The sequence below is a fragment of the Patella vulgata genome, chromosome 3, assembly GCF_932274485.2.
Source record: "Patella vulgata chromosome 3, xgPatVulg1.2, whole genome shotgun sequence".
Taxonomy (NCBI): Eukaryota; Metazoa; Mollusca; class Gastropoda; family Patellidae; genus Patella; species Patella vulgata.
This window is the reverse complement of record NC_065881.2, coordinates 90,018,269-90,032,129: the sequence shown is the minus strand read 5'-3', so window position 1 is coordinate 90,032,129 and position 13,861 is coordinate 90,018,269. Positions and strand designations below refer to the sequence as shown.

The following is a 13,861-nucleotide window of genomic DNA, read 5'->3' as shown; positions in this document are numbered from 1 at the left end:
GAGAACAACAAAATACAATGTTTGAAGAGTATCCAAAGGGTGGACACTGATATTAATTATTTTTATCGACGTATGAAGAACGTCCAAAATGGTGGACAACAATTTAGATTAAAAAAATAATTTTCATCGATGATTGCTGTACTTTATTCCAATTTGGATTTGTTATCATTGTGGAATGGGGTTTAACGTCCTATTGTTCCACTCCGACAGGGTTAATGAAAACGCCATACAGTGTGCTGTAAGGGACAACGGCACTATAGCCTCCTCTCTGTGGTTCTTTTACGTGCACAATTGGGGACCACGTGTTATTTTTGCTACGTTTGCATTATCAAGAATACACTGGATAATTGGATGCCAGCCAAAAATTTAAAACAAATGAATTGAAAGGTTAATAATCAAGCCTTTTAGCTATTTAGTAGGACGATACCAGTTTTGTAAAAGAAATTTCGAAAGCTTGAATTTGGCGACGAGTTGTCGAAAACCCGGTTGTCGAGAAAAAATGCCCCTCAAAGGCTCGCTCACATCGTATGACTGAACACTTCTTCTTTAGCAGATAGGACGTTACGCCCCATTTCATTTCGTGTTTATATCTCGCCTATTTAAACTATTGGTCCGTGTCCCCATTCCTTATTTAGCTGTAAGTAGTGCAGCGTGTCGTGTACAATACAAAATGAGCTTACCCTATTTAGAATGAATGGAATGGGCTTAATGCTCCGCTTTTCTACACATACCGGGCTATTGAAGACGGGCATATACGCCATGTAGGGTGCTATGAGGGACATTTTGCCGTGACTCTAATTGAATTCTAACTAACAAGGGTTCCTTTACGTTCACGCCAACGTGTAAACGAGGACTCCGTGTTTCCTATCATCCCAATAACTAGACGCTGTCTTACACTGATAGGGGGAACCCTTTACGTGCACGCCAACGTGTAAACGAGGACTCCGTGTTTCCTCTCATCCCTATGACTAGACGCTGTCCTACACTGATAGGGGGAAACCCTTTACGTGCACGCCAACGTTTAAACGAGGACTCCGTGTTTCCTATCATTTCTATAACTAGACGCTGACTTACACTGATAGGGGGAACCCTTTACATGCACACCAACGTGTAAACGAGGAATCCGTGTTTCCTCTCATCCCTATGACTAGACGCTGTCCTACACTGCTAGGTGAAACCCTTTACGTGCACGGCAACGTGTAAACGAGGAATCCGTGTTTCCTCTCATCCTAAAGACTAGACGCTGACTTACGCTGATAGGGGGAAACCCTTTACGTGCACGCCAACGTTTAAACGGAGACGCCATGTTTCCCCTCGTGACTGTTCGCTGTTCTACACTGATAGGGGAAACCCTTTCTAGAGCATCTGTACTTTTGTATTGCTATATTATTGTGTATGTTTATATGAAGACTGGGCGTCTTTAATTAGCTAATGACAAATGCACTGGTTATCCTCTAACGGTGTCAAGGTAACCCACCAAGATAACCGTGTGTATTCAGACATGTATACACCTGATCGACACTGATTACAGGTAAAATATAAGGTAAATAGCACAGTGATCACCTGTATGGCGCTGGCTCATCGACAAGGACGCTCCGGGTTCAATCCCGACGTTGGCCGAGATAATTTCCTTGGGATTAAAACAGAGGGTCTGTCAAGCAAAACGCGTCTAGTCGTTCATATGGGACGAAAAACCCGAGGTCAACTCGAGTATAAATAGTACAGTAATCAACATTTATATATTTTTTGCCCAGGACGTTCCGAGTTCAATCCCGGCGTTGACATAGACGCTTCCTCGAGGTTGTACGTGGGGCAGAACAGAGGGTCCGTCAAGTTTAAAGCCTCTATTTGTTCGGATGGTACGAAAAACCGAGGATTCCCCATGCATGCGTTGGTTTGAACGTAAGAGCACCCTTTACATAAGGAATTCAATGAAAAGTAGATGAATATTCCACTGTCTAGGCAAAATGTCTCCTGAGAGAGGTAGGGGGTTGAACCCCAATTCATGTTATATTGGTAGGGGTCGGGTGGCCGAATGGTTAGCATGTGTGTGCTGTAGTAAAGGCAGCCTTTATATTTTTTATTATGGCTGATCGTTCCAAAGGAGGGAGCCGCGGTTTCTCAGTGGGCAGGGCACTGGCCGGCGAACCTGGAGGTCACGTGTTCGACCCAGGTATTCGCCGATAAAGTTCATTGTCATTTTCCGGCGTGTCCCCCCACCGGCCACCACCATCTGTCAGTGGTGTAGGGCAGTGGTGTAGGTATATTCGTTTAGGTGGGACGAAAACAGTGGCGTGCAGGGAAAAGGTCTCTTGGCAGTAGGTCGTAGCGCCGCTTTTCGGGCAAAATGACAGATGGAATTCGATATAAGAGGAGGCCATAAAGCCGCTGCCCGGGCAACATTTCCCTCATAACACTGTATGGAGTATGCTCGTCTTCATTAGCCAAGTCGTAGTAGGACGTTAGACCCCATTTCATTCATGTTTTGTCAGCGTTACTACTGACGACAAAAAATACCTAAAGTTGATCTGATCGCTCATCGAGCTACCATACAAATATTATTGTAACCTACTGTCTAAAAGCTAGTCCAATATCATTAGCTTTATATATTATATAACTCCATCATACAAATTTCAAATATAAACAATCTTAACCTTACTGTCTAAAAACTGGATTAGTTTAAATAGGGTGAAATTACGTGTACATGTGAAAGAAATGAAATGAAATGGGGTTTAACGTCCTACTGTTCTGCTCCGACTGGGCTAATGAAGAGAGAGGGAGAGAGAGAGAGAAATAGGGTTTAACGTCCAATCGACACAAACTAGGTCATTTCGGGACTAACATACCTGTATGATTTAATTTTTTATTTCAATAATTCGCTTGCGCGAAGGGGTCTTTAGCAGTGGGAGGAAACCGGAGGACCCGGAGAAAACCCACGAAGTTGGACAGGCGACCATACTCCTTGTCACGTACAAACGGGGATTCGAAACCACGCCAGTTGACTCAGCACTTGCTAACCATTCGGCCATCCAACCCCCCCTAATGAAGACGGGCATATACCATACAGAAATGAAATGAAATGAAATTAAATAGGGTTTAACGTCCTACTATTCTACTAGGACTGGGCACGTACAGTGTGCTATGAGGGAAATTTTGCCCGGACAAAGGCGCTACGGCCTACTCTTATATCGAATTCCAAAAGCCCAGGAATCTTTTTCGTCTCATCCGAACGACTATACATTCGGTCCTGCACCACTGTCAAGGATGGAACCACACCAGAAAATCCTATATGAACATTCTCGGCTAGCGAGCCAACGTCTTACGCACTGAGCCACTGTGGCTCCCTTGCATGTGAAAGAATCCTTGGCTGTTCGACGAAATTAAGAAGGTGTACGCCACTGTCCGGGCAAAATTCCCTCATAACACACTGTATGAAGTATGCTCGTCTTCATTAGCCGGAGCAGAACAGTGGGACGTTAAACCCCATTTCATTCATGTAATCGTGTTCACTCACATCATTGTAAATAGGGCAGGTGGTTGACCGAATTCTACGCTGTAAATCATAGACTTGGTATGTATACACGTGATGTCACGGGTGGTGGGGGGGGGGGGGGGTGGAGGGGGCCGCCTGTCTAACCTTTTGGGTTTTCGCTGGGTACTCCGTCTGCGAATTATGGAAATAAAAAAATTCGTCCCTGTTCTAGTATGACCTAGGTACTATAGGTATTGTCGGGTAGAAATTATATATTGAGGGTTTCATACACTAGTAAGGGGTGGTAGGGTGGTATTTTGAATGCTGTGGATTTGGGAGGTCAAGTGATCAGACGCGTGCACTTTAGATCATAAGCTCTGTCATTGAGTCAAGCAGCGTGGTTTCGATCACAAGCCCGATATACTGACAAAGACAGCTGTCTAGTCGTTCGGATGGGACGAAAAACCGAGTCCCCGTGTACACATTGGCGTACACGTAAACGATCCCTTGACAGTTGGAATTTGATATCAGAGTAGGCCGTAGCGCCGCTGTCCGGGCAAAATTTCGCACCGTATGGCGTATGCTCGTATTCATTAGCCCAGTTCGGAGCAGAACAGTAGATCGTTAAACCCCATTTCATTTCATTTCATTTCATTTCATTTCATTTCTGTATGGTATAAGCCCGTCTTAATAATCCCAGTCGAAGCAGAACAGTAGGACTTTAAACCCCATCTCTCGAATGTCAGTATATATATATATATATTAAAACACTGTGAATAGCTTAGACATGTATAATAGGTATTGATATATATACACTACTGTACTGTGTTTGTATTTACTATAGCAACCACGTGGAGAATTATGCCATTGACGTCATACTGATATACAATCTCAATGTTTACTTCCACACGAGCAGAAATCACATTCCATTTTATACGTGCTCTATGTGTACTTAGTAGGCGATAATGGCTGAATTAGAATACGGTTATTATCGCCAGAAATTAACCCTCAATTAGCAATAAGAAACTATCCTAAAAATATATGTCGTAAGAGCTATCAAACATAACAATCTGCGTCATTTATTTTGACTTGAAATTATTTTGTACGTATAATATTGTGATCATGAAAATGGAACTATATTCTTGTTTAACGGGGTATATATATAAAGTTCTGGCAGTTCTTCCTAAAATAGTTAAAAACTAGATAATATCAATCAAATTACTTCACTCTGAGCCTAGTTACCGGCGATACAATTACAGTGTAGCCGCGATTATTATTGTTGCAGTTGTCACGATAATAAACAGAGTCTCGATTATCCACTTTTACGGTTAATGATCAACGGTTGTCGAACCGCATATCGGATTCAAAACTGCGGAAAATCGGACCCATCACATGACATCGACATTTGCGATAAAAATATTAAAGTGGCCATTAAAATTTGATTTTGGCGACACTTTTGACGATAACATTTTGGGGTATTGGTGATTCTTTTTGAGAAATGGCGGAAAATAATCTTAAAATTATAATCGAATCCTATTACATTGGATGTCAATCACGTGGCGTAATACTATAAATTAAAAAGGCATTACGTAAGAGCTAAATCTGCCTATTGCAAGTCTTTCTTTAGACCTGAAATGTTATCTAAATTATTAATTAGACATTTTTATTAACTTATCCAGGTCATAATCAACTCTCGATGTCATCGTTAGACTGTGATATTTATTGGATTAGGTTCCGATTTGCTGTTTGACTTCCATTAATGATTTAATTATGAAATGGATAATCGAGACTTATGTTTTTTATCGTACCGACTTTAGTAATGATGATCGAGGCTAGGCCTAAAATTCAATCTCGGTTCAGAGTAGATTAATTTGACCGAAATTTTCGGCAAATTCCCTTTACATTATCTATTATTTAACTATTATAGTGAGAACTGTCAGCTCTTTATCTAATCTTCCATAATGTCTCTTTAATCAACTCGATGATAATGTGAATGGTGTCAATGAGTAATACTTACCAATTGTCTCGGATTAGTTGATTGATAATTGTCCACTGTAAAGCCTATCTCAAATCATTATTTACTCCTAATGTTTAAAGATACATTATGGGGGATTTTTATAAGGAGTTAGCCATTCTTGCTATAACAGTTCAAAAATAGATGATGAAAGAAGAATATATTGAAAATTTCAGTCAAATTACTTTATTCTGAACATAGTTATCACCAGTGTAATTTTTGACTAGAAATGGGATTGAATTCCATCTTCACCGATTCTTAGCATGGCCGATCGTTTGATTGACAGGCGTTAACTCCACCTACATAATCTCTGCTGTCTTTTGCCCGCTGTCATCATATCCGAATTTGTGTTTTACCTTTTTGGATTTTTCAATTGGACAAAATGAGTGAGAGGGTAAATTTTCATTCTTACTTGTATTTTGGGCATACATTAAATCAATTGAATATAGGACATAATATTATAATACAATTATGATAAATCTATAGGTATACACCAGTAGCGTCGTGCCTATTGGGGAAATAAAAATATTTTTATTGATAGTATTAAGACAGAAGACCTGTCCGTATGTATTAGTCATCACACAATCTCCAGGAATTGTATAATTTGTCATTATCTGTGTTTAGTTTATTGCACTTTAAATAGTTTAGATGTCATTTGTTAAGGCATCGCTCAACAGCGGCCTCGCTTCGTACACTCTATCATTTAGCCTCGATCCGGGAGTATGACGTCAACGTAACGGTTAATCTCCGCTCACGACGCGATTTAAAATTAATTCAGTCAACGAAATCCCGTTTAAATCCAAGCTGAATCCAAGCCATCCGTGGGTCTACAGAATTGATTTTGTGCTTGTTGTGTAAATAAAGATCTAATTTATAATTTCTATGACATCTGAAGCCTAAATAAAGACTTGCAATAATCAGATTTAGCTCTTGCATAATGTATGTTTAATCCAAGCGGTGATTATTTGATGTTTCGTTTCGTCTTAAAACATAAATGGCCGACAGTTCTTTTCGAAGAGAATCAAATATTTTGATAGATGAATTCCGTTTACTGTGGCTTCATACAGCATGTAAAATATAGAAGCATGTCTAATCGGATATTTTTATTTCAAATTATATTATCACCATTGGTCGGAAACGTAAGTACGAGTCGAATAGAGACGATTCTCGAATGAGAAAGCGGTCCGCCATTTGTTTCATATTACCGCCGCCAAAATGTTCTAAAGTGAACGATGAGTATAATGGAAGCATCTGTTACAAATAAAATTGAAATTTATATCATTCTATCGGGGATTCAGATTACGATGCCGTAAAATAACAATAGGCTTAGTGTACACGCAAAACATAAATCTATAGAAATTAGCTGTCCTTGGATGAGATTCATTGTAAATACTGAAAATATATTGTGAAATACGGTGTGCAAATAGACTATACTAAAGTCACCCCAAAATATGATTTTAGTAAATCATCTCAAAACTGGACTAATGGAGAGAGAGAGAGAGAGAGGGAGAGAGAGAGAGATGAGATTTAATGTCCACTCGACACAAACCAGGTCATTTCGGGACTAACATATGGTTCAATCCTATTTCAATAATTCCCTTGCGGGTAGGGGGTCTTTAGCAGTGGGCGGAAACCGGAGGACCCGGAGAAAACCCCTGAGGTTGGACAGGCGACCCTACTTCTTGTCACGTACAACCGAGGAATCGAAACTACGCCAGTTGACTCATCGACAGATCTTATAATACAACGCGCACGCGCTTACCATTCGGCCATCCTCCCCCATCCCCTGCTGTTTAAGGACATGGGCATCTAAGTAGAAGATCCCGAATTAGATTTTTTGGTGGCCGAAATATTGAACATTGGTAAGTTTCATCCCCACTACGACCGCAAAATGAAATAGGGTTTAACGTCCTACTGTTCTGCTCCAACTGGGTTAATAAAGACGGGATCGTTGTATACTGTAATAAAACTTCGTATGCAGCAGCTTAAAAGAAGTCCCTTGTGCATAAATGACCAGTTTTATGAGAGTAAAAATACATTAAGTCGAACAACATTCTATATGTAAACACTACATTCATTTTACTTGTCGGAGTGTTTTTATTACCTTGACTAAATTGCTACGAAAACAGCAGTTGCCTTTAAATAAATTCAAATTAAAACGTCAACAAATATACGCCACACAATGAAATGTTGTACAATTAAACTCGACCGCAAATGTTTGCCGTGTGATTGGATGGCATATTTTAATACTTGTCTTCAGGCTATTCGTCAAAAGCAACGGGAAGTTGTCAAAGTTGGCAGACATTAAACATTTCCCAACTGACACACATTTTCTAAAAAAAAGAAATTGCATGTATATATAGTTCAACATTTTGTAAAAAATTGTTTTGACAGAGTATCCTTGGTTTGTTGGTCGCCCATTGACATTAACGTCATTATTAAAATCGTCATCATTCTGCTCGTCTGCTTCTCCTTGGGACTAGAAATAAAACTTGGTCATAGCGTAGTGGCCCCCGCCCCGGGCCACATTCTCTCATATCACACTGCATGGCATCCGTTGTCTCCATTTTAGCTCGGTTCGTGCTGAAAAGTAAAGCCTTTAATAAAATGAAATGAGGTTTTACGTCCTACTGTTCTGCACCTAAACTGGGCTAATGAAGACGGGCATACACCATACAGTGTGCTATGAGGGAAATTTTGCCCAGGCGGCGACACTTTGGCTTACTCTTATATCGAATTCCAACTGCCAATGGATCTATTACGTGCACGCCAATGTATACACGGGACCTCGGTTTTCCATACCATTCGAACGACTAGACAGCTGTCCCACTGACTCGGTCAAACCACATCCTAAAATCCCGATATACTTTCTCGACCAATGCAGAAGCTCACAACCGACCGTACGGGCAGCCCATGGGGGAAATTTAGTAAACCCTTGCGTGAGACATACGCGTCACTTGCGTGTGTTCGGCACAGAAGAAGATCGCAGACTGGCCGGAGAGGCTTTTTGTCTTGTACCCGCTTCCTTGCGGCTAGTCTGCGAGCTACCAAACTCTACGACCCGTGCGAGTCTGAACACGTATGGCGGGTTGTAACTTAGCTAGGCTTAAGAGGTTAAATTTATACGGGTTGTAGTTTATTGCAATACAAAACGCTATTTTAGATTTAGCCCCCGTCACCTGTATACAGCAGGGTGTCATGCACGGAGCTGTATCTAGTCGTTCGAGTCGGACGAAAAACAGAGACCCACTCTGCGCGTTGGTGTGCACGTCAACGAACCGCAATCTGGGTAAAAGTTCCTCTCGTAGCCAACTGGCGTGGTTTCGAATCCCCGGTGGTACGTGACAAGGAGTAAGGTCGCCTGTCCAACCTCGTGGGTTTTCTGCGGGTCCTCCGGTTTCCTCCCACTCCTAAAGACCTCTACGCACAAGCGAATTATAGAAATAATATTGAACCATGTGTTAGTCCCGAAATGACCTATTTTGTGTCGATTGGACGTTAACCCCTCTCTTTCTCTCTCTCTCTCTCTCTCTCTCTCTCTCTCTTCGTAGCACACTGCATTGCGCATGCTTGTCTTCATTTCACCTGGTTGGTGCTGGAAAGTAAGAAGCTAAATTTCATTTCATGTTTTGTCTGGATTGGAGACAAGATGTTTTTTTTAAGAATAAAATGAATCACGAAATTACCTATTCTAGAAAGGGCAATTTAGTACCTTTAGCTGAATGGATCAGACGTGAAATATATTGTTTTTGCAATAGATTAATATCTTTTGGCCGTTTTGACTGCAGGTTGGCCGTTTTGACTACCGTTTGGCCGTTTTGACCTAAATTTTGGCAGTTTTAACCAAGTTATGGGCGTTTTAAGCGACGTGAAATTTGGCCGTTGTAAGTCTGTGACGTTGTAACCATATTTCGATCCAATATAAAGGTATAAAGGTTAAAAAACAATTCACATAAATACATTTATCGTTTTTATAGAGGCATATTGGTAGAGAACTGTTCCATATGTATTCATTTTGGTGGCGCGCACCTTCAGTCAGATATGGTAAAGATCGATGAGTCATGTGAACGATTTAAAGACACATTTGGGAATTATTGGGTCGTTGTGTAGATTTATCTACATTTGGACACATTGTGTACATTTGTGTACATGGTGCACCTTTTGATTTGGTGAAAATAAGCCAATATTCAACAGTATCATGAGATTTCGAAATTGAAAGGAATATGTATACTTTTGAAAATCGCGAGAACCTTGGCCAACACCCGGAATGAATTCGGGACCCATAATGGTTACGCACTGGTAGCCTCCATGACCCTCGTTAAAGGTGCATTAAGTAAGAGCTAAAACACCTCAAATGTTATATAAATTATTAAAGATACATTATGTAACATTTAGATAAAGAGCTGACCGTTCTTGCTATAATAGTTCGAAAATAGATAATGTAAAATGAATAATTTGAGCGAGGATATTAGCCTTTGAAGGTTTGACAAGACGTAACCAATAATTTCAACCACCGTACTGGTTGTTCGAAGCTAAGTCTCGCTCCTCCATTTTTAAATGAAATCAAAATCTATTTAATATCGGAGAAATCCGATGCCATCGAAAGTTGATTATGGCCTGGATCAGTTAATTAATGTCTAATTTATAATTCAGAAAACATTTTAGGCCTAACAAAAGATCTGCAATAGGCAGATTTAGTTCTTGTATAATGTATGCAGGGCCGGATTAACCCTGGGGCACCATGGGGCACAGGCCCCAGGAGCCCCCACATTAGAGGGCCCCCACAAAAATCTCAGTTGCGTCATACCTTCCTCTAGAAATGCCACCATTTCATCGCACTCGCATGGATTGGTCCACTGAAATAACGCCAGAATGCGCTAATTTTGTGGCAGAATTTTATTTTTTTCTGGGGGAGGTACTTCTAAATGGCTCCACACAAGTGCCTGAAATGCCAGGAAATCACGTTTCCTGCCTCCAATTTCTGAAAATTTTCGGGGGGGGGGGGGCGAACCCCCCTTGCGGGGCTTCGCCCCTTCGGCGCTCGCGGTGGCCGGCTTCACCGGCCACAGCTCCGCAGTCGGTGATCAGGGGCCCCCCACATGTTCCAGGCCCCAGGACCCCCACCAATCGCCATTTAATGATTTAATTTTAAGAATTTTATATATTTATCTCAATCTTACATAACGTATCTTCAAGATGTAATAAAGCATGATAGTCCCGCTACCTGCGGAGAAGAAAAAACAGCTAGAGTTATTTAATTTTCGAGCGATAGATAAGCATGGTAATAAAGATGTCATTTATTTATATAAGTACTATTATGATGATGTGGTATACTAACAAGTACGTTAATGTCATCATTATCATATCATAATACACAATAGGTAGTTATATTTAATACTCTGGTTAAATGATTAATCGGGGGTTTATTATTCATTATATGAAATTAAATCTGGCCTGCCGTGCTCATTTGTCATCTGTAATTTATGTTTTACAAGATATAAATATACTTGAAATATCAACAAACAAACAAACAAAAAACAACCTGTGTTTATTTCTTCTTCTGGGGATGGTAGCCGAATAGTTTTAACCACGTGCCCGTTGGTTTAGATTCCCCGCTGGGACAAAAATCAGAACAAAAATTGCTCCATCGCTTTGCAAAAAACTAAGGATGCAGTGTGAAGGGGGTGGGGAGGGTGGGGGTAGCGATAATGTCATATTATCATGAAAATCAAGTGCATTTGGTATTACGTATGAAATGGAATGGGGTTTAACGTCCTACTGTTCTGCGCCGACTGGGCTAATGATGACGGGGTACTACATGCGAGATGGAAAGTAGTGTATATTCAGGCAAACATTACATTTGTAACACAAAACACAAATTTCGTACATCCCAAAACTTCAAAATTGAAACATGTTCTCCCGTCCAAGGGAACATAACCTACATCTACCCCCTTATTCCCTAGTGATTAAGATTCCTTAAAATTGACCTTATTTGGTTTGAAGCACTGGTGTCGTGATATATCCCACTTGTGAACTCGATAGACGCTACTGATTGGATAAAACAGATTTTTTTTTAGTAAGTTTCGATGTATTAGGATTGTACAATGATTGATTTTCAGATTTGGTGAGAAGCATCCGGGGTCGGAGAGGATGACCCCTGTTGATTTGATGTACTCTAGGTTCGAGAGATATATTATGTGTCCGTATAGAGATTAGATTTCTTGGAAGCTCAACGGATCCTGATCAAATTTGGTCAACACCCAAATTTCCTTTCATATAAATAACTGCTGTGTCTGGCAGAGATAACTGCGTAAATATTGCAATTATCTGCAAATTATCGAATATTTGTTTCACATAATTACATGTATACTGATGTGCTGCTATTTGGCGATATTAGGTTGTTATTTGATAATATTGGGTAGTATTGGGTAGTATTTAATAAGTATTTGGTAATATTGGGTTATTATTTGCTTGTTTTGTGTGATATAGGGAGGCAAATAGAACAGTCAGACATTGGTAATCGTATTTGAAGAACGGGCTCGCTATTTTAAAAAAAAAACAAAAAAAAAACCCTAAACTCAAACCAATATGCCCATTTTGCATCTTTTTGTTGTAGTATTGGGTAAATTGTCCCGCCTGAAAGTGACTTCCGTAGTTCCAGTTATTGTGTAAGAAAGCCCGCCGTTGAAAGTTTAATTCCCGGATGTTAATGTCATGGTTTTCGAAACAGACAATAAAACATGATACGATATTCATTTCTTTGTTAGGGTCGCCTGTCCAACCTCGTGGGTTTCCTCCGGGTCCTCCGGTTTCCTCCCACTGCTAAAGACCCCTACGCACAAGCGAATTATTGAAATAAAATTAAAAACCATATGTTAGTCCCGAAATGACCTAGTTTGTGTCGAGTTGACGTTAAACCCCATCTCTCTCTCTCTCTCTCTCTCTCTCTCTCTCTCTCTTTATCTCTCTCATTTCTTTGTTTGCCCATAAGCGTTATTTAATGACGTTATGTAGTTCAACATTTTCAATCTGTTTCACTGTGGTAATGCGAAAGCTTTCTTCTAACTCTGTGTAAGATGACTGACCTTTATAACGTTCACATGCCTTCTACGTGTGACGTCATGCGTCGAGGGAATCACGTGGCTAAGTGGGTAAGACACTGGCTCGCTAGCCTGGAGGTCGGGTGTTCGACCCCTGTATTGGCCGATAAAGTTCATCCAGATTTTCCGGCGTGGTTCCCCCTTGTCAGTGATGCAGGACGGAGGGCCTGACAAGAACAGCTGTCTAGTCCTTCGGATGAGACGAAAAACCGAGGTCCCGTGTATACATTGGAATGCACGTAAAAGATCCCTTGACAGTTGGAATTCGATATAAGAGTAGGCCGTAGTGCCGCTGTCCGGGCAAAATTTCCCTCATAGCACACTGTATGGCGTATGCCCTTCTTCATTAGCCCAGTTAGGAGCAGAACAGTAGGACGTTAAACCCCATTTCATTTCATTTTTATTTCACACGGCGTCGTTCATTGACATCGATAGTAACGTAAACTGGTCCGTGCAGAATGGTGGCTTTTACTCATTTTACACATTTGCATACTACACTAAATTATGGAAGCTTATAGGGCTCATGCAAAATTTTGTAGAAGGTCTCGAGATCCGGCGATCGAAATCCTGTGGTCACCTGGTAATTTTCTTGAGATCTCAATTTAATGTTCTCGAGACCCCCTGATAAATTTCCTGAGATAAGTCCCTCCTGAGTTAACGATCTCGAGAATTCGAGATAATGTTCTTAGGATATTGACATCCTGTGTAAATTTTCTCGAGATTTTGAGTAAACATTGTCTTGACGACATATGATACTGTCCCCAGATCTACAGTTTTCTCGAAACTTTATGATAGTGTCTTCACGTTGTGAAGCAACCATTGGCCCAATAATTCGCACAAAATTTGATAAAAAAAAATACCTAAAATATTTTCTAGAATTTGTTACAAAGACACACACTGCTAACTAATAAACGAATTATCGGACAATCGATAGGGTTCCTCCATTCTCTTGTTGTTCCCGTGCTTTACACTAAATTCGAAATATAATTAAAATCGATAGTGTTTATTCTCTTATGGCTCAAATGCTTCACACCAAATTCGAAAATCAAAATAACAGCCTTGCTTGCAAAATTATTTTAATTTAATTATTGAAAATTTCATTTTTTTGCATGATTTTCAGATCATATTTTTTTAGAATAAAGCTAGAAACAGAGTTTATTGTGTGACCGAAATGCTTCTCGGCATTAAAACAAAGCTCTGGGCTCTACAAAGTTTACGGGAAAATAGGAATAACGCCACAACAAAAAGTTAGGGAACGCTGCAAATCATTAAGAT

General features: G+C 40.3%; 1 protein-coding gene across 2 annotated transcripts in view; it reads left to right on the top strand.

Annotated features, from left to right (window-relative positions):
- Nucleotides 1-13,861, top strand: part of LOC126815445 (mucin-2) — a 61,699-nt gene that overhangs the window by 27,454 nt on the left and 20,384 nt on the right. The window lies entirely within an intron of this gene.